This window comes from Diabrotica undecimpunctata, chromosome 4 (assembly GCF_040954645.1).
Source record: "Diabrotica undecimpunctata isolate CICGRU chromosome 4, icDiaUnde3, whole genome shotgun sequence".
NCBI classification, from domain to species: domain Eukaryota; kingdom Metazoa; phylum Arthropoda; class Insecta; order Coleoptera; family Chrysomelidae; genus Diabrotica; species Diabrotica undecimpunctata.
In genome coordinates this window covers 63,301,234-63,324,909 of record NC_092806.1, presented here as the reverse complement: position 1 = coordinate 63,324,909, position 23,676 = coordinate 63,301,234, and the positions used below count along the sequence as shown (strand labels likewise).

At 31.9% G+C, this 23,676-nt stretch overlaps 1 long non-coding RNA gene across 1 annotated transcript in view; it reads left to right on the top strand.

Moving 5' to 3' along the window:
- The window catches only part of LOC140438258 (uncharacterized), a 32,474-nt gene extending 9,314 nt beyond the window's left edge, over nucleotides 1-23,160 (top strand). Inside the window, exons 2-3 of the long non-coding RNA XR_011950471.1 lie at nucleotides 5,392-5,517; nucleotides 22,892-23,160. This is a non-coding gene — a long non-coding RNA (uncharacterized lncRNA). The remainder of the gene's footprint in view (nucleotides 1-5,391; nucleotides 5,518-22,891) is intronic.
- Nucleotides 23,161-23,676: the final 516 nt, after the last annotated feature.

Below are 23,676 nucleotides of genomic sequence, written 5' to 3'. Positions count from 1 at the left end.
GGAAGCCCTGAAGAAGACATCAGAGAGGATGTCGAAAGCTCGGCAAAATGGATATCGACGCGGTTCAACCCGGAAGACTGGTGAGTTTAATATTAATTTTTATAATAATATTAATCTTAGCTCTAAGTTTAATATATATATATATATATATATATATATATATATATATATATATATATATATATATATATATATATATATATATATATATATTGTTATGACGTATTGTTTGTGAATGATGAGCAATGAGTGTTTTTAATAATATAGGGTTTTTATCGCGGTTCTCAAAGAATTAGTTTGTAAGTACTTTTTAAATTATCTTTATTATATCTATTATGAAACACATATATATCTAACCTAGCCAATGTAAATTTAAAATAAACTATCTTTAAATTGAAATTCTTATGAAACTAATTAAATTCTATAGACAATGTAAAATTTAAACAAACTATCTTCAAAATTGAAATTGTTATGACACTAACTAAATTATATTAACAAAATGTTGTACCTTTCTGTCACTGAATGCCTAAATGAACTGTTTTCCACTATATAGATTATAATCACCACTCAAATGTCTTCTTCTCAGCTTCGGTTATCCTTGTTTTTGTGAAATTACTTTTTCCAATTATCAGCTTCCACCAATTTAAGATATTTTTCTTCACAGCATTTATAAACCACCAAGCAAACCAGCAAACAGCATTTATTTTTATTCTTCTTTTCAATATACAATATCCAATCACCAAAAATATTATTTAATTTTAATATTCAATTAATACTTCTTCCATTATCATCATTTATACATAACATAATTTTTAATCTTCAATAATATTTTCTTTATACTGTTTCTTAATCTTGATTTAACTCACTATATTAAACAATTGTAACTGATTGACTGCCTCTAACTAATTTTCATACTAAAACTGGCAATCATATTAACTGTAACTCATAACTGATTGACTAACTGAATGGACCTCTTGAATCCAAATCACCGGGTATTTATATCTTTTTTCATGTTCCAGAATCATCTAGCAAGAAATCATGTTCCATTTGTTCTATTAAATACATGTCTGAATTTTCTGGAACAAACCATTTCGCAAATAAGGCCATCTCCGGTGATCTAGAGAATTCCTTACTTTTCTATTGATAATTTTGTTGACATTTAGGTTTTTCAGATCAGAATATACACTTAAATCAGTAACTATATATAAATTAAACATTTTAAACTAACATTATTATAACCCCACTTTATATTCCTAATTATTAATTTCTATCTATCACTTACTGTATAGTTGGTTGCCTAGTCACAGGGCTCACTTAAATATATCTACAATATTAAAATTATTAAAATACAACTTTTTACAATTATTATATGCTAATTTCTTAAAAATGCCCTCACATAAATAATTTTTATTAAATTCTCTAGTATATAACTTCTTAAAATAACCAAATACTTGTTATATCTAATATTATCTAGTATATAACTTATAAATTATTTTCTTTAAATACCAATCATCTCAATATATATATATATATATATATATATATATATATATATATATATATATATATATATATATATATAGCGTACGTAGATGTTTTTGTGTTGATAGGATTTTTATTTTTATATTTTTTTTCTTGTAAATTCCACCAAAGTATAATATACTTTATCTTGTAATATAGTTTATCTTGTATATATAGAATATAGTGTGTACTATAGTTTAAACTATTAAATTTATTTTACACTAGCTACAAAATAAAATATCAAAATACACAAGAACACAGGTCACCATTTACATTTACAATAAATATTGAAATGACATTGAATTAAAGACAGCATCAAAAATGACACAAATGTTCTTTTTCTTCTTTTTTTTTTGTAGTTTCTGCATTAATAACGTGTCAACAATTTAAGAATTTCTGACAATTTTGCAAAGTTGGTATTTCTGAGAACTTAAGTTTTTTCTTGGTTAAGTTAAGTAAAAACTTGTATGGTGGAACGCAAATTACAACTAATAAATTTTTTTGACTAAGCAAAACTTAGGTAAGATTTTATTTAGATCACGTTGGTGGAACCGGACGTGATTTTTATAAGTATAAGCTGCTGTTTAAAAGTTACTACTTCTAATCAGCTTCATATTGGATGACTTACAGTACAACTATAGTAACAGAATTTTAATAAAATTTGAATAAAAATGGAAAAACATAGCAACAGACTCAAATAGTCAGTACTATACTCTCCATCCTACCTTGTAGCGGTTATATTGCCTACCACATTGGGATCACTTATAGTAGGTTGAAAATTGGGGACATAAATTACTGGGCTCGGCATAGGGTAAGCAAAACATACCGGAACGTTAGAGAATGGCTACTCTTGGTTTGATTGGAGAGCTGAGTCGTAGATAAGTGAATAAAAGGGACTGGAAAGGGGCAATTACAAAGGAAGAAAATCAAAAAGATACTTACATAGATTTCCTGGACAAAACAACACAAGAAGGTTCCTAAGCTATTTAAATCAAAGGCTGCTTACAAGAATCTTCCTGCTGGATGGAAAGATAGGCTTTTCTTTCATAAAAAAATACAAAAAATAGTTAGAATCTTTTTAAAGGAAATAATACTCTTGGTTCAGGGAGAAACATTACATATTTATTATTATCTTGCCATAAACAGTTACAAATATAAATAATAATAACAAAATAACATAAACAACTCACAATGTTGCTATCGGTTTACAACTTTAGATGTTGAAGACACTATTAAGAATTAAAATTATTGTTGGGCGATATTTTGTAGCGGAAATAAATTATTACAAATGAAAAATATCTTTTTAAATACAACTATGCATAGAGGTTAACCTTTATAAATACAAATCAAAACAAATTCTAAATTTATGGTTAGGTATTTTAAAACTTTATAAGATTAATTAATATGACAGTTAGCCACTCCCCAATATTTATAATGTTACTTATAACAATTTCTTAACTTGTCATGAAAGTAATTATTGATGAAAAATGTCTTATGAAAAATGTTTCTTCATCTTTATCTACCGTCTTCTACCGAAGGTTGGCGATCATCAAACTATGGTTGGCTGTTTTGTGCCGCATGTATTATGTTCGAAGCTTCTGGTATTTGAAACCATTCTCTCAAGTTTCTCAGCCAGGATTTCTTCTTTCTGCCCAAACCTCTTCTACCTTCAATCTTGCCTTCCACGATAAGCTGTAGTAGACTGTACTTATCGTTACGGAACACATGGCCCAGGTATGACGCTTTCCTCTTTTTAACAGTTGTTAACAATTCCACCTCTTTACCCATTCGTCTTAATACCTCTGTGTTGGTCACTCTATCTGTCCAAGATATTCTCAGTATGCGTCGATACAGCCACATTTCTAGAGCCGCTAGAAAAATGTTTACTTTAGAAAAATTTAACAAACAAAAGGTACCTGATTTCACTGAATGTTATATCTCCTCTAAAATTTCTGGGGTTGAAACTGGTTTTCTAAACACCGCAAAATAACACAAATGCGTCTCACAAGCTACAAAATTAGTTTGGAATGACTAGGGACAACAAAATGAGGATGGAAGCTGGGAACTGGATTATGAAATCTTTAAAGCTTGGCTTTTAAATTACTCAAGCTCCTGCTTGGAACCATGTGGACATCTATAAAATTGTTTGGAATTGTTTGGATTTGTCTTACAAATCACTCAGGTGAAACGCAGCACTAAACAAAACAGTGATTACACAGACAAAAATTGACACATTACATTTGAGTATAATTCACATTTTTACAAACAAAATTTGCCGGTTCCTTCAGGCCATCCACCTTGCGTCTTCTCTCTTTAAAATCTTCTTCCAACCTCCAACTGTAACTACATATTGAACTGCTACTGCCACTTTATACTATATTTCCATGACAAAAAAGGAAAAATGAAAAACAATAACGAATTTGAAGCTAAATCGGGACAAAACAATGAAGTGACCGCTTCGGCGACCAATTCTACAGGGACATCATTCGCCCAACTCGGTATAAACAAAGCATATTAACGGGAATATTTCTGTTTATTTGAAGCGCAAAATATCCTAAAGCGGCTCTCGATCAAAGAAATACCGAAGAAATAACCATCTGTGTTATATAAACAAACTTTAAAATGTGTTTATTATCAACTCCAGCGACGCAAAATGATTGAAAATACTTTTGCGGTGTTTTCACATATACGATAGGAAATAGAAATACATTGAAAATATTCTTCGGTGTTTTATTATATACAAGGTGATTATTAATACATACGAAAGAAAATATAATATCCCTTCTGGGGTATGCTAATGCATACCCCAAATTTATATCAACAATGGCCAATGTATATCACAATGTGACCATATTCTTTTCAAGTGCGATAAATATAACAGATCAGCTGTATTTAAAACTATCAGATCTTAAAATTCAGACTCCAATAAACATGACCCACATACTTACTAAACAGTACAGAAATACAATGTATACGGACTATGTTGTATATGAACTAATATTATGTAACATTTATTTAAATTTGGTTAATACACACACACACACACACAAGCGCGCGGGCACACACACAACTACACACGCACACGCACAAACACACACGCACACACACACGCACACACGCGAGCGCGCGCGCTCTATATGCACAAATTTGTTTGGTTCAACTAGCCTTAAGTTTAGTTTTTCGGGAAAAGAAAGGTTTTTTTCCAGTGCGTTTTGCCGGTTCTTACATATGGTGCAGAAACACTGACCCTGACAAAAAGAACAATAGATAAAATAAGAGTTACACAACACGCTATGGAAAGATCAATATTAGGTATTACCATCAGAGATTAAGTACCAAACCTAGAAATAAGAAGAAGAACAGGAGTCACAGATGCAGTTGAAAATATAGCCATGGCTAAATGGGCTTGGGCCAAACATGTTGCCAGATTAACGGATGATAGATGGACCAGAAAGATTCTGGAATGGCGACCAAGGCAAGAGGCATATCGAAGCAGAGGACGACCACCGACTAGATGGACGGATGATATCAAGCGCATCACCACAAACTGGATGCAAGAAGCTCAAGATAGAAATAGGTGGAAAATTTTACGGAGGCCTACGTTCAGCAGTGGACAAATATAGGTTATTTGATAATGATAATGATGATTAGTTTTTCGAACCGATCGCTTCGACGACTAAACTAGTACTGCCAGTAGGAATACGACCTTAATAAAATTTAAACTATACCTTTATAAGACAAAAAACTTTCTATTTTGGTCTTTTTAAAAATTGTCTAGATTTCTGTAGACTTCCTAGAACATAAATTTGAACAGCTAATCGTTCACAAAAACTAATTTTATTGAATATTAATTTTGTTTTGTTGTAACAGGTCTAAAGTGCTTTGTAAGTACGTGTGAGGGTTTCCGTTGCTCTGATGACGATATGCGCTTTTGGAATACTACTGATTGTAGGTACACTGTATTCGACGCAGTTTGCACAAAAATGGTAATAAAAGGTAAGTTAATCCCCCAATAGTTGCCAAGTTAAAATAAATTAAATACTAATTAAGATCTTATATATATTAGATAAATACCATTTAAAAATATGTTTTTAACTAGATAGATTTTCTACTATATTATCTAATAAACAGCAAATAAAAAGCATAAAATCTAGGTGATATTTAATAAATAATCATGATGCTAAAACGATTCGATACATATTTAGCCAGTCCTACTGCCCTGCATGTGTGCGGGCACAAAAAAATAGTTAGATATTGAAACTAATTCTCTAGTACACTGTTTAATACATAGGTTAAAAGGTTGTCCAAAATCTTCCATTTATTCATGATAACCATTCCAGAATTCTCCAAACCTGCACCAGCTTGTATAAGTTTAATGGATACGTACCATACGCTTTTAAAGTCACTTGTTAGTCTGAAAAAAGTGTCGCACAGCCACTCTGTGTCGACAGTGTCGACCTAATTCCTCGCAGTGTTACAAGATATGGTTGACTCTTTGACTCTTTCAGGTTCTCTACTATGATCTAAGGGCCCTCTTTACCGATTAAATGTCTGTGCATACATTGATCTGTTTTAGTTCGACAGCCATGTTAAACTCTCTTACAAATTACATCATACATCTCTGCCGAATTTGTGGATTGTCACCAATACTAAACATTCCTGCACCCGATCCTTCGGCAGTATTAGATCAATTTCTGTATCAGGTAGGTATTGGCATTCGGAGTTATTTTTTTTGTCTGTCTCATTTCTCTCATGGGCAGGTGTCTACTTAGAAAGGCCTATATATGGGTATGACATCACCAGAACTCACTATCCATTCGATATCGCTGATTTAATTTATGATATTACTTTACTACCATCTGATTTATTCATTACTTTGCTCGGCTTTTCTTAAAGGGCCTCATATTCCATTTTTGCTTATCCCATTCTAATGATGTGAAAAGGAGTGATGTCCAGTAGAACTTTCATAGGTGCTGTTAATGTTCACCACAGTTTTATAGCACTTTTTTGCTTCTTTACCCTAAGTCACCATACCACTGACAACGTGACTTTCCCATTGATCATTTAGATCATGTAGTCGATAAACAATGCCCATTAGAAAGATTTGTAGGAACTGCTTTCGTTATTTTCTCGCTATTTATAAATATTAAGTAATTTTTCCACATCTTTACACACTAAATATATTTATTTGATCACTTAAAGTGGAAATGGCGTGACACTAAGATTTGGGGTAAGGTGAAGTTAGGTTTTGATCACTGTGCATTTTCACTTTTAGCCTACATAGTTTAGGTATCTACTATATTAGTTTTCTTGGCTAGTTTATATTATTTGGGTGTATTTTCAAAGAATATTGTATTTTTTTGTACATATCTTGATTTCTTCCTTGATAACTTCGAAGTTTTTACATAAAGCTTTGCTGATAATACACCAGGTCCTATTAACTCAAATATTATTGAATATTATATTATTATTATTATTATATATCATAGTATCAAATAATATCGGTCAATTAACCCTCCATCCCACGGGTGGGGTCCATCAGTACAAGTATAAATGAAATTTGCTTAATTTTTTAATTTTTTTTTTTTTGTATTTTGTTTCTAGACTCGGTGTACCTTTTAATGGTACTGAATAGTACACTTTGGCATAATTTGGTAAAATTGTATGAATCCCTTCAATCGCTACCTGCAAAAGTATCCTGACAGGCCCACCCATGAGTGGACGTTTCTTGTTTTGTGCTAAGGCTTGGCTAATATTGCAGCTATAAATGCATTTATTATATACTAAGATCCGTCGATTGTTTCTGAAGTCTTTAGGAATTGCGTTAGTCCAGAAAAATATGAAAATAAGAGCGCTAAATATGCGTATACCGAGAACATCACGGTTACTTGCTGCAAAATTTAGTATTGTAAAAACAGAACAACTAGGTATTTTTGCCAATTGTGCAAAAACTGGTTATGTGTGGAACATATAAAAGCATGTTGTGCCGATTGTATAGAAACAAAATTAGCATTATCTAACCCCCTCTACTGTTTCCAATTTTAATTTTGGATATTTAGTTTTTACTTGTATTACTGTAACTATATAGAGTAATAATATTGTCTTTTTTTATATTTTTCTTTTGTATATTGCCGTTCATGACTTTTTTAGTAAACTCTTGTTAAAAAATAATGGTGTTAGTTATTTCGCAGTAAACTATACCAATACATATTAATACACATATTATATATACATTTAGGTAGTACCCCACCCGTGGATTTGTGTCACAAAAAAGTCACCCGTGGAAAGGAGGGTTAATAGTGGGTCAGATAACCAAGCGGGACAAACGGCCGACCCACATTTCACTTCACTGTGAAAAGATCTAGTGGTTAGTGATCGATGGTTCAGACCCTGTCCAGAAAAACAAAAAGGCTAATGTAGCAGTTTAAGATTCTAAATAAATCTGCTACTTAGACTATTATAAATTCACCTTCAAGCTAAAACACAAGTCACCGCGTGATATTTGAGTCTGCACGTGACGAACGCATTCCTATTTGTCATAAATTATCGAACTATCTAAGTCATGTCTGTTGGGCTACTAGGCAAGCATTTCGTTTTTTCGCTCCGTCGTCTGTCGAATGAAGAGTCACAGTAGTTATTGTACAAAACTGCTTTATGGATTGATAATTTGTTAATCGTTAGGTCGTATGTTGATAGTGTAAAGCTTTTTTTAAGAACTTATTTTTTTGCCAATATTGATGGTAAACAGATGTAGTTTACAGCATTCATTGTAATGATTGTAATAGTAAATGTATTGGTCAAGATCTACGTCTAGACGTCTCAAAGATCGCACCACTACTCATAAAAGTGACTGTAGGCTTTATCATGATAGGTGTTCCTTACGTTTACACCCAGAATCACAAAACGAATTTTGCAGATGTCAAAATTCATTCAAAATAATAGAAGACTTTTTTTTTAAATGACTCACATCGCAACAACTGATAATGTGATTAACATCAAATCAGATATACAACATTTAAGCGAAATTTATTCCTTTAACGAAAAACTGTCATTATTCTTTGACAGAAACTTCCGCATCTGATAATTGACAGGCTACATCACCTTGAGATTTTTGGTATATAATTCATTGAGCATATGGCTTCAAGAGTTATAACTGCACAATGTGTTGGTCTTAATATGTGTATTTTAATAATTGTTTGTCCATAAATGTATGTTAATCAAATAGATAATTTCGAAATGCTACATTCAATATATATACTTAATTGTCTGGATGACGTATAATTTTGAAAAAACTTCTACACAGGATTTTTGTCCATTTTTTTCTTTTTACTACAATGAACACCTCGAGGCTTTTTTTCACAACTTTTAGCTGCAACGTCACACAAGAAAGCGTTTTATCTTATTTTGTAAATTATACAATTTCACCATTTTGTAATACTACTGTAACTTTCATCTGAAAATTTTAGAGAAATCTAACCAAATATAACGATATTGTTGATAAGAGTACACTTTGGCTTTTAATATTCAGCTGCTAATCCAATGAACCACCTGTTCGACATGTATATATATATATATATATATATATATATATATATATATATATATATATATATATATATATACAGGTCATAAAAGACTAACTGTAGAGATGTACTACGTCTCCGAAGCTGTTTAAGATTTTCCCAGAAAAAAAATATTAAAGCCATGAAAATGGAAATGTGAAGGTATGGGAATACCAATCCGAGACGAGTTCTTGTACATATTAAGTTTTGCTGAATATCAAGTAGTAACGGATCAAGATAAAAAGAGGAATACACACACACAATGGACTGAAAATAACTTAAGAAAAGACCGAATCTTTAACAACAGAACAATAACTAGTAACCAACTTGGCAATGGACCAAGATGTGGAAATTTAAATACCTAGGATTCATACTCTCAACGAATGGAAGCATTGAGCAAGATATAACCAGCAGATTAACACAGACAAGAACATAATTAACTATATATCAACCAGCAATATAAAAAAGAAGAGATAATATAACACCATGGTACGTAGTGTAATGATTTACAGAGCAGAGAATTGGGTAATAAACAAACAAAACAGGTTCAAAATTATAGCAATTAAAATGGAATTTATGAGAAGAAGCTGTAGAGTGACAAGACTGGTAATGAATAGTAGCTATCCTTATATATACAGCATAATTATTGACAACTAACATTACTAGTGGTGATACTCTGGTATATTATCAATTTTAAAATTACTGCCTTATTTATTGGAGTTAAGAGATACATATTTGGCAAATGACTTTTTAAACAGGTAAAGCCTTTTTGATTTGTTTTTTTTTTTGTGAACCGTTAAAGTGGTAAATATGTTTAGAACCCAAAGTCTAATATAAGTTATTTATTAATGATTATTAAACCACTCTATCAGTGATTTAGGATTCTGTTTTTCCCCATGTTTACTGTTGATTTGTTTGTTTTAAAGAAGAATGTCAGTGGATATCCTTGAATCATCGCAAAGGCATATCGATGTGAAAAGAAGCGTATGCGTGACTGAACTAACTTGTGAAGGTAGGAGATGGAGGTTGGGATGGAAGTTGCGATTGGTATGGGTGGGATTTTGAGTAAACACAATAATGGAAATCTTATGATTGACTTTTCTTTATGATAAAGTAGAGGAACGGTGAGGAAGAATCCGTTTCCATCTCCAAAGTAAACTGAATAGTAGGATATCATTTAGATTTGTTTGTAAATACCAAAGCATCCTTGCAGTGAGGCTAAATGACAAATGCGCCGTCATCAGATAGTAATAAATAACATATGTAAATCCGTTAATAGAAAAGAATTTTTGACGAGAGGTTGTAAAGTTTTGACGAAGTATTTTGTCAATCACTGTAGGTATTGACAGTAGAGGAATATTGGTATTATGAATTTTAGGTAGGCCAATATACGGAGTGTTTTATAGAAGACTTTGCACAAGATAAACTTTGCACTAAATTTTGTTTCGCGTCGACATGACAAGAGGTGTTATTGATGATGAACTTTATTGTTTTCTCAAGGTAAGTTGTTGTACAATTGGAAATTGGTTTGTAGTCCGGAGTATTGATGAGATTTAAGAGCACATAAATAGAAAAAGATGGGTTTAGGGTGACTTTGATGTTTTCTTTATTAGCAGGAAGAATGTAGAGAAGTATGGTATTAATACTAATATTAAATAAAATATTAATAAAATAATAAGATTAATATTAGCTTTAGGTTTAAAAGCCTTCTCGAATATAATATACTAATGATTTTACTTGTCGCCATGCGACAAGGAATCCAATTATCATATACAGTCACTCCAATTTTTTCTGAATTCCCTCCATTTTATCGTATCTCCCTCCAACACCCTTTGGATGCGTATATTTCTTTGGAAAGTAATTTGTTGTTGTTGCTGTTCTTGTAGCTGTTCAGGTGTCTATCGTTGCTATAACTCTCGGGCCAATCTATCAAGCGCATTAATCGTCTGCTGTAAACACCATTCCTAGACAAGATCATGTACATGTGTCCCGCATAGCTATTGATATGAAAGTCGATGATCTTCTAAAATTTTTGGGTGAGACGGTACCAGATATTACTTTTAACTGCGTGGAATCGCATAAAACTGACAAATACTTCACATATGAGGTATCTTTCCCATTCTATAAAGTTGACGAAGTCTACAGACCTAATATTTGGCCCAATGAAGCTGCTGTTAGGAGATTTATCTTAAAACAATTTTCAGCACATGAAGAAGATAAAAAGGAAGAAACATAGAAACTTTTATCGCTAAGCATGTTTCATGTTAACTTGCAGTGTATTTCAAATAAAGTCGATATGATTAACGCTTTTCTTGAGGATCAAAATTTATATGACGTCATATGTTTTTCGGAGCACTGGCAAAGTGAAGAAAATTTAAAATTAAATATCATCTCCGGCTTTTCATTAGTTAATTTCTTTTGTTGGGTAAAAAAACAAGGTGGAGTTGCAATTTATGTGAAAGAAAATCTTATGTATTCTTCTCTTAATCTAAATGAATATAATGTAGACCAAATTTCAGAGTTTTATGCAATTTATGTACCTTCAATAAAAACCAATATTTTAACTGTATACAGATCAGGTAAGGGTGACTTTGACTTGTTTTTGGTGAATTTTGAGAATGTCATAACGTCCTTGCTTAGTAAAGCAGACAAACTGATTATAGTTGGTGATTTTAATTTAAATTTGAAAATTAAATCTAACACTTTTTTGATATTTAAAATCTATTAACACCTTTTGGTCGAAAAGTAACTATAAATTATACTAAAATCACAGCCCAGTCGACAACATTATGACGAATTTTTCTGAAAATAAAATACAGAGTGGGCGTATTTGAACCTTGTTATTCTGACCATCGAGCTCAATTTTTATTTATTTACTCTGAGCATAAAGTTGTTGACACTAATCAAACATTTCAACGGTTTATAACTTCTTCTGGTTTACATAAGCTTAAACGGACGCTAGCTAGTAGAAAGATGAACTTTTTCTATGATATTAATATTGATCCTGATTTTTTGACAGTCTTACTGAAACTTATAAAACCTTAATATTAGAGCATTTTCCAACAAAAAAAAGTACGACAAACTGCTGAAAAAACACCCGTGCAATGGTTTAATAATGAATTGAGGTATAACAGATCTAATCTTCCTCTTAAAGTATGTAAATAACAAAAATTTGAATATACTCGACAATTACAAATTGCTAAAAAGTCAGCTTACTGTAATTTTATTATTAATTCCAATAATAAACCTGGAGACTGCTAAAAAATAGTAAATTTCGAAAGAAACTATACAAGATCCAGTTTGTTGTAACCTGATCTACCTCCAGACTTCTTCTTGTAGTTCCTTCTCCTAGAGGAGATTGGCTATCATCACAGCTATCCGTACCTTATTGGCGGCTCCTCTGAAAAGATCTACCAAGCTGCAACTATACCACTCTTTTAGGTTTCTTAGCCAGTAAATTCTTCGTCTTCCTATGGATCTTTTATCCTTGATTTTACCTTGCATTATGAGCCTTAAAATCTCATATTTCGCACCTTTGGTAATGTGGCCTAAATATTCCAGCTTTCTTGTTTCGATGTGTTTTATGACCTTGCAATCCCTTTGTAGCCCTCTTAATACTTCATTTGTAACTCGTTTAGTCCATGATCAAAATCCTTCTATAGCACCACATCTCAAATGATTCCAACTTCTTTATATTATCCACTTTTAGTATCCAGCTTTCCACTCCACACAACAAAGACTCGAACACGTAACATCTTAAGGCTCTTCATCCTCAGCTTCCGAGGAAGGTCTCGATTAACAAACATTGCTTTCATTTTTATAAATGCTTGTCTTGCAATTTCAATGCGTCTGCTCATTTCTCTACCTTGGTCACTGTTTTCATTTAATAAGCAGATTCCTAGATATTTGTAGTTATTCACTCTTTATACTTGTTTTCCCTAGATATATATAGCCGTCCTACTGTATGTTGCTTAGAAATAATCATGCACTTGATGTAATCTATTTACTAAGCGTTGCAGTGCATCTAGATTGACTGCAAAAACAGCGGTATCGTCTGTGAATCTTATATTGTTCAAGATTTTTCCGTTTATTGATATATCCTGTTGTTCCTCTGATATCGCTTCCTAAAAATAGCTTCGCTGTACAGATTGAATAACAATGGGCGCGCAAAATGACAGCGCGCAACCCTGTCTAAAACCCATTTTGATTTCTATAGTTTCTGTATCAAGACAAAATAAATTAATTTTTTACTACAATTGCAGAGAATATAATTACATATCTTCCCACTATTATTGTCGATGTCCTCTTCAATTACAGAAATTATCCTTCTAGAATCAAGTCCTTTTTTTCCGTTGTGCAAGAAGAGGTCTCTCAAATAATAAAGTATCTTAGTAATTCTAATTGTAGGGAGGTTCACGAAATTAGTAGCAAAATTTTAAAAGAAACTTACCAAATAGTTTTAACACCTTTCACTCATCTCTTTAATTTAATTCTATTGTTGTTTTGTGTGTTGACAGTTGACAGTGTTGACAGTTGTTTTGAGTAGTATGGACCTCTATAACCATAGCACACTACCACCTAGCAGTGAAACTCCCGTGTTAACGAGTAAAACAATGATTGGCGCATCACCTAGCGACCGGGCGCGTAACTATATATATATATATATATATATATATATATATATATATATATATATATATATATATATATATATATATATATACATGGCGCTAAATTCAAAAGTTTAGTAATATTACCTAGGATTGAGAACTCATTTTAAAATAAAGGAAAATCGATATAATCCTAAAATATCAATAAAAATCCGAAAATAAATATTTTTCGTATACTTTTTGGGTTTTCTTGTTATGTTGAGTTTATATTTATTTTCCATTTCATTAAAATGCCAAAGTGGTTAAAAAAATCAAAGAATAAAATATAGAATAAAATCTTTATTTATAAAAATGTTACAAGAACTGTTATTGTGGTACAAGAACTAGTCATTATTTAAATAATTGTTTTGTCATTCTTATGTCAAGTGAAATGTTATTGTATTACAAGAACTGGTCAGTATTTAAATAATTGTTTTGTCATTCTTATGTCAAGTTTTATGTGAATAAAAGCCTAATTCTGCAAAAGGCATTTTACTACAATTTTATTCGTATAAATTTACAATCGAGAAGTACTTTAGACCAGATAAACTAGAGGCTGATCCAAACTGTCAAACTTCCACCCAAGAATTCAAACATTGGTATATTAACATTTAAGAATTTTTAATGAATTTCAAGAAAGCAATGAATCTAAAGATAAATCCGTAAAAGATAAAGATAAGTACATGCTTTTAATAAATTTAGTCTATGATTACATAAGCGAAGCAATCAATCTGGAAAACCAATTGCTTTTTTCACACGTACTCTCACAGATTCTGAATTAAAACATTATGCAATTGAAAAAAAAGCAAATGCATTGAAGTACTAAAGAAATGCAGAATTTATCTGGTAGGAAAGCAATTCTAAGCAATCGCAGATTAAATCACTATTTTTTTTATATAGAATGCCGGCATAGTCGAAAGATACAATGAGTTATATGGAAATTGGTGAATCTAGCATTGAAAACCAAAAATTTAGAATTCACTAAATGGAAAACTGCTTTACCAGATGCTCTGCACTATATACGAAGTTTACTGTTGAATTGAATTGTTATATTATTCATCCAAATAACATACTAGAGAATTCCACTACTAAATCAATACCAGATGAGACAGAAAATTTACCTGTTCAAAAACCTGATGATAATGATGAACAAAGATTGGAAAATTCAGATTTTCAATCTAGCTGTAAATCAGCTGGAGCTAAAAATAAACCAAGATAGTTGCAACATTTTGCTCAAAAATAGGAACAGGTAAATGTAGTATAATTTAGTGTTCTAAATGTTGACAAGTTGTTGTGTGACAAGAACTTGTCGGTATTTAAATAATTTTTTTGTAATTTTAATGTCAAATTAAAGCCTAATAAGCAACAGACAGCCGTCAGACATTCTGAGTTCTTTGTAGTACTTACATCCTACTCTAATAACACACACTACCAGCGGTCCAGAAAATGTCAAAAAAATATTCTGGTTATCATCAAAATTATGATTTTGATTAGATTAGCAATATATTGCTTCTTGCAAAAAGAAAACCCAAGAATGAGGAATAACTGAATAATAGCGAAAAAAAACAAGCAAAAAAAAAGAACAATGGATAAGGTAAATCAGTTATGTTTTGTATGTCAGTTATGTAATGGGTATGTTTAAAGTTTTCACCCAGAATGCAAGCTTTGCTATAACCTGATATATGTAGTAACTATTACTATATTTGCTCAGTATAAACTCCAAACAACAGAGGATAATAATGTTTTTATGCCTGAAATGACAAACACAATCACAATCAACAAATTTTTTCACCAGCATGTCATCTTAAGATCAGTCATCCCATGTTATATCCATATCATCACATCAACAGAATAGGACAGATCCCTGTCGACACATTCAAATTTATTTATTCATAACTCTGAAAGCCTGACCACTGTCTATGTGGATGTAGGCTAATATAAGGGACAAACCAATCAAATATTACAACTTACAATATACAAAATAGTGATGGTACCAGTAACTCTTTTCTACTAATATTTATATATTTATTGAGACATATTAAATACATTTACATTTAGGTTGTTTAAGAAAGATAAGTATCTATTCAGTGGGCTATTAGCACCATAGGTTGTTCTACAAAATGGAACATTAAAAGTACATAGATGAGGCAAACCATGGTAATATGGTACTTTAAGACCAATCTCACCCACAAGAGAGGGACAGATCCCTCCTCATACTTAAAGCAGGCAAGCTCATAGACCTCTCCATGATAGTGTAGTCATGGTCTGCTAATCTAATCCAAATTTGAATGAGACTAGCAGCGCCATCAAACGAACGGGCGCCAAATCCAAACGTGATTGGACCTTGGCTATCCCTGTTACCAATCTAGGTGTAATTTTATCTATGTCTATAACAAAAACCTATATCTTTCCTGCAGTCGATTTTTTCGAATTAATTAATTATTAACAAATTAAGGTCAAAAAACGATAAATTTTCGCTTTTTTCGTCTACTAGCAAAAAGTAAAGCGTTTAAAACAAATTTGAGAAGAGAAGAAACTTATAAATTATATAAAAACATTTCTTTAAAATGGCGTTTTCTAAACGTTCATAGCCTTATTTGTTGCTTAGAAAGTTGCAAAACAAAATAAGTCAAAAATTTAGGTTTTTTATAAATGTTATTAACTTTTTTTAAAACAAACTTATATTCTTTATGTTACACACAATGTTGGGCCTTATGGTGCTTAAAATAAGATCAAAATTTCAAGTTCAAAGAGTTTAAAAGTTATTTAATTTGTTTATCCCAAATTAAATTTTTTTGCAACAGTCAGAAAGACTTTAAAAATTGTTAAACAAATAAATAATAATAAATAAATAGGATTCTATGAAAATTATTGCATTGAGATGATTTTTCCATTAAGGAAAATCCTAAATTTTGCTTTAAGATTTTTTATTTTTTAAGAAATATTAGTAAATACTTTAAAGTAGAAAAAATTGAATAGGATAATTTGTTTTTTTCATAAAATCTATTATAAATAAAATATTAATTAATAAAAAATTTATTATTATTTATTTATTATAAAATATTTACGAAATTTATTACAGAAGTATATATATTAATCATCAATATTTATTTTTTACAATAAAAATTACCTCAAATATTCCTAAAAAAATAAAAACTGAAAAAAATTTTTTAAACAAATTAGATGGTTTATTTAAAAACCTAGTTATTTAATAAATAATACATATTCATAATGTACGCAAAAAGTACATATAAATTAAAAAAAAACGTTGAAATCTATAAACAAGAAACATAAATATAGTTAACAGCTCCTTCCCCCTCCTGCGCTCTCACTAGTTTCAAAGCCGATCAATTTTGAGGACCACAATTTTGAAGCTTTGGGATCGACTCTATTAAATTGCAATCTTTTTCAATTTTTTCACGTTAAAACCTTAAAGTATGTTCTATCAGATCACCCTAATAAGGTCTCTTAATTGTTATAAAGAAAGCTGATATCAATTTTTAAAAAAAGGCACTAACTTCATCTCAAAGTTTCCTAGGTCAACTTTTTTACCTTTTAAATTTGTAAAAAAATTCAGGCTGTCAAAATATTTATTTTTTTTATATTGTTTTTTGCAGTCAATGGTTAAAAAGCTATTCTAATTGTTTATAAGCAAAAAATTGACATGTTTTTGCCAAATATTTAAAATTATTTTTCTATATTTTTTTTTAATATTATTAATAGAATAAGTCTTCTTCTTTTAGAATCTATGCGTATATTTAATATATCTATTTAATTTTTTGACTTATATTGTTGCAAAAAAATTTAATTTGGGATAAACAAATTAAATAACCTTTAAACTCTTTCACCGATCGACTTGAAATGTTGATCTTATTTTAAGCACCATAAGACCCAAGATTGCGTGTAATATAAAGGTTATAGCTTTACTTTAGAAAAAGTTATTAACATTTATAAATTTATAAAAAACCGAAATTTTTGACTTATTTTGCAACTTTCTAGGCAACACATAAGGATAGGAACGTTTAAAAAACGCCATTTAGAAGATTTTTATATGACCTATAAGTTTCTTCTCTTCTCAGATTTGTTTAAAATGTTTACTTTTTGCTGATAGACGAAAAAAGCGAAAATTTACCGTTTTTTGACCATAATTTGTTAATAATTAATTAAATATAAAAAGTCGACTGCAGAAAACGTAGGTTCTTGTTATAGAGGTCCATACTACTCAAAACAACTGTGGGTTGCCTGGCCGGATGAGTGTCATGAAAAAAAGCCTATTTCCCTCGGCTAATTTCCAAAAGTAATAAAATACTCAAAAGTACTACCTATCTACACAAAAGGTGATTCCTCAAAAATTGACAATTACAGACCCATAAGCATTGATTCTACTTTTGGGAAAGTGATTGAAAAGGTTATCAAACAACAACTTTATTCCTAATTTGAGTGAAATAATTCCTTTAGCAACTCACATTATGGATTCAGAAGTGCTCCTTCTACTACGACCGCGGTATTTTTTTGCTTCACATTTTGCTCCACAAATTAAATTACTATGGAACCAGAGGTGCCCCTCTTAAGCTTATAACTTCTAATCTATGTCGCAGACACCAGGCGGTAGAGTCTAAAGGTCGTCTCTTCGATTTTCTATGCGTAAAATATGAAGTCCCACAAGGTTCGGTCTTAGAACCTCTTTTGTTTATTATGTCAACGATTTGCCTAAGTAATTCATATATAAGTACAAATCAATACAATTTGCAGATGATACGACATACGTTATATCAGGAAAAAACAATGATGATTTAAAAATGTCTTACAACTCTTATGAAATGTAAAATTTGGTAATATTTACAAGGAATTTACGCAATTATCTCAGATCTCATAACTTAAGAAAAAGCTATCAAGTGCATTATTTGTTATTTGCCATCTAGCAACTGTTGTCAACTTTAAAACATTAAAAATGACATTTTATTTTATTCCACTCTCACACCTAAACTATGGTGCAATCATATAGGGCAATTCAACATATGCACTTCACATTGTTAGAATGCAAAAGAAAACTATCAGAATTTTAGCAGGGGTTAGTACTGTATCTGTAGAGTAGGGAGGGCGAGTTAAGTTTCACAGCACTTAGGTCACAATTAACCTATTATGCATCCTCCCAGGGAGCTGTCACCCTTAGCTCATTGTCCATCCTGCCATTTCTAGGAAGGTGGACAAGTCACCAGGAGACATCTCTTTTACGTGGGCAGGTGTGGACCAGGACTCGCCGAACGCGTACTCGCGTATTAACGATAACTCCGGGCATTCACATAGGACATGCTCTACAGTTTCGTCTTTTCGTTCACACTTCCTACATAGAGAGGTGTATCTGCTAGCCCCAGTATGTGGAGGTGTTTGCTTAGTGGACAATGACCAATTAAAAACTCAACTGCCAAACGTGGGTTTTTCCTAGTCATTCCCAAGTACTTCTTTAATGTTGACTCTTCAAGATTACTTAGTGTTACCCTGGTAAGTTTACATCCTTGCCCTTTTTCCCATCTTTTTACGGTTTGCGTATGGGAGTGACATTTGACAATTTCCGCGATTGTTGTAGTTGACCAACCAAAAAGTTCCCCAGGTCCTAAGAGTCTTAGGCCTGCCGCCTTTCTAGATAATTGGTAAGCAATGCGGTTGCCTTTATTCCTATTGTGTCCTTTAACCCACCTCAGGATGATGGTATTACCATCCGAAGCTTGTAAGTAACTCGTGACACTCCATTACTAAACCTGATGTGACACGTGGTCTATTCAAGGTTAGTAGCGCTTGTCTGCTATGTGTAGATCATTATAGTTTTCCCTGCTATACCTTTTTGGGTTATCTCTTTTGCGACTATGGAGATACCAGTCAGTTCTGTCTGAACTACGCTGGCATTTTTGCCCATACCTCACTTTATTCATAGGTTAACTGATCTGGAGTATATCCCGCATCCTGAGCCTTCTTTTATTTTGGAGCCATCGGTGTATATGCAATAATCATTTGCCACGTTTGTCTCCATATACTATCTTGTTTCGATTTTGTAGGGTTTGTTAAAGACAAACTTTGGTTCAATTGAGTCACAGTCTGCCTGTAGCAGTGGTAGCGCAGCCAGCTCCCCCCGCCAAAAACGAGTTCTCAATTATCCCATTCCTACATCCAAGTTTTGCACCAGCTGAGCGCATTCGTATCATTGTCACTAGCGCCACCTCTTTGACCATATATATCTAGAGGCGTGATGCAAATGATCAACTCCATTGCAGCAGTTGGTGTTGTTTTCATGGCACCTGTTATATTTATGCAAGCCATCCGCTGAATATGGTTTAGTTTGTTAATCGCTGTTGTCTGTAGTACTTTAGGTACCCAAGCAATAGCTCCGTAAGTTAGCATTGACCAAATGACAGCAGTGCAGACCCAGGCGATCACCATGGGCGTAGGGGCCCAGGTGCGTCCGACCGTTTGTCGACACTGCTTATAGGCAATATATGCTCTTTTAGCTCTACCATCTAAGTGTGAGTTCCATGTTAACTTCCTGTCAAGGGTAATACCAAGGTACTTCACCTCGTCAGAAAAATTTTGACTGTAGTTTTGAATCCTTGGGGGTATTACGCCCGTGATTCTTCTTTTCCTGGTAAAGAGGACCGTCTCTGTTTTCTTATGATTTATAGGTAGTGAGTGTTCCTTGCACCATGTTTCTATTAGTCGGAGAGCAACTTGTGATCTCTCACATAGTGTGTTCTCAAACTTATCGCTTTGCAGGACAGCAATATCGTCTGCATAGGCTATTGTGTAGAAACCGTTGCTGCCGAGTTGGTCAACCAGGGTATCTAGACGTATGTTCCAAAGTAGTGGTGATAGCACCCCTCCCTGTGGACACCCCCTCGTAACCATGCCTCTAACAGAAACGTCTTCTACATTTATGCTTATTGTTCTATTAGAGCAATTATTATTATTTCAGTATTATGTCACATAGCCTTTCCATCGTTTTCAACAGAAAGGATGTTAGGCTAATTGGTCGGAAAGCCTTTGGTAGGGTGTAGTCCATCCTACTTGGTTTTGGTAGGATGGACGTACCCCTCTCCGTTCTTCACATTATATTTTTTTAAGTCTCACCACATTCGCAGCCAAAATTTGACTTTTAAAATAATAAACTTCTTGAATGTAAAACAAGTAAATATAAAGTAACATAAAGCTTTAAATTATTTTGCTTAATAAATCTTAGCTTAAAATTACAGTAACTTAAACATGAATTAAAGAAGTTTCTATATTGAACATCAAATGTTAGATGGAAGGTAGATCTGTAGACTATTTCTATTAACGAATTTAAAAGAATGTTTGACAAAATATATTGAATGTTTTGGTATTATGACAGCACTATTAATATATTACTTTAATGGATCTACGAGTTCCTTCCCATATCAGTTGGCCCAACGTTAGATTGATAAGAAAACTAAATATTAGAGAACAAAAATAAAAGCGCAGCGTAAATTTTAGAAGTTTTAATCCATCGAACAATATTTTTGAATTTACTAATTATAGAAAATATTTTATAACGTAATGAAAACTATTGATTAAACAGAATAATTAACAAAAATATGTGGAAGTTTACCACTGAGTTACATCCACTTTAAATTTAATGACATCCACAATTCTTCGAGGCATAGTTTTTACCAAGTTCTGACCAAATTTTAATGTAAACGAATCCCATATTTTTTGCAATATTTCCTTCAACTCGTTGACGGACCTTGTTGGATGGCAGGATGTTGTCTCTAAGCTTTTTTCATTTCGCGCCACAAAGTCTCTATCGGGGACAAGTCGGGCCTGTTAGAAACCCATTTTAGAAGTGGTATGCTATGGTCTTCAATTCATTTTAAACTCTTTTTTAAGGTATGACAACCTCCGCCATCCTATTGGAAGGCAAAATCTTTCGCTGATGTTAAACGGTGTTCCATAATCGGTAAAAGAGATTCTTCTAAAATATTCAAATATTTGTCCGTGTTTACAATCCCATCGGTAAAATGTAACTTTCCTACAACTTTAGACGACATGCTGCCCCAGATCATGACAGATGCAGGAAATTTGACTTTTCTCTTCAGACAGTCGGGATGGAAAGCTTCATTTTTCCTGCGAATGACGCGCCTCTTACTTTCTCCAACACACACTTCAAATTCATACTCATCACTCCATTGTATTGAATCCCATTTCGACTGAGTCCAATCTTAATGCTCTTTTGACCATCTTAGTCTATTTTTCTCTCGTTGTAATGTTAAAAGTGGCGTTTTCTTAGCCTAAAATAAAATAAAATTTATTAAAAACAATTTATACTAATTTTTTCAACTATAAAACTTACTTTGTAAGTACCAAATCCTAATTTGTGGGCCTCTCGGTGACATGTTGATCTAGAAACGTATCTTTCAATAACGTCACTCCATAAAACGCTTAACTCCATATAATTTGCTCGTCGATTTTTCACTATAATGCGTCTTAATGCTGTTCGATCTGCTTCGGTTCTTTTACTTTTTCGTACATTTCTAGGCTTTGTGACTAGCGAACCTGTAATTTTTGTATCTTCTGAGTATATTTCTTATACTATAGCGTGATAATTGCAACATATTCGCGATTTCCGAATTGGATTTTCCAGAATTAAAAAATCTAATAATGATTGAACAAATTTTGAACTCATCGATAACTTTACCTCGACCCATTGTACAATCCACAAACGGCAAAAAGCTTTACAATACTACAAAATACATTTGACATTTACTGACAATATTATTCTTTTGATGTCATTTTTCCATAGCTACATCTGGATTTAACGTAATTATGAAAAATCAACGTATGTTGACATAAGTGAATGAATAGCCAGGGTTTGGTGAAATTTTTTATATGGTTGAAAATAAATATATTTTTAATAAATATTAATAAAAAATGTCATATTAACTTATAAAAACATGCAGAGTATAATTTGTTTATGGTAATCGACTTAAACTGCAAATTCCATAGGTGGGCCAACTAATATAAGAAGGGGCTCGTATTTTGTATAAGAATAATTGCACCCTTTATAATATTTTCAAATATGGAAACATATGATGGTTGTTTTTTTTTTGTAATAAAGCAAAAGCAATATAATATCTATAACAAGTAATTTTTCAGATCATGGGCAGCTCAGCGTTTTAAGAGCGTGTGGACCGAATCCCAAAAATGTACATTATAGCACCTGCCCCCCTGGTGCAAGCTGTAATTACTGCGAAACGGATTTATGTAATTCAGCACCACCCACAACTATTAACATTGTTACTTTTATCTCCACTATTTTATTAGTTCTGTCATCCTTTTGTATATTTTAATTTATTTAAGAAATTTTAATTAAGAAATTTAATGTGTTTAAAAGTTATTCTAAAATACAAAAATATTCAATCCTATTTTTTAATTATTTATTCTAGAGAAAACCAGCATTTCTAAAAATGAAATAGCTGTTTAAAAATTACACTATTTCTTCGGGGAGAAGTGTCATAGTCTAGAATAGCGTCTAGTCTTAATAAATGGTTTTGGGAGCTGTTTACAAGAGAATTATTCGGCTAGGACTATAGAGTTAGACATGCAAATAAAATTACTATTGTCTTATATATTGTCAGTTGGTATAAAACAAAATGACAAATGTGAACTTGATCAAATAAATAGTTTGCCTTATTCAGACATTTAAAATAAGCATTTAGATTTATGTTGGAGGTGTCAATGGTAACTGAACGAGTTAAGTTCTGTGTGTGAAGTGCCGAAATTTTGTCATTATTTTCGGATATTAACAAAACTGTTATATCTAAAATTTGAACCATATAGTTGATGGAACACAGTTAATCGTGAAATGATGTTATAACTGACTCAAAGTGAGTTGTACATTAACTAATTTACTTTATATTATTTTGAAAACATAACCAACA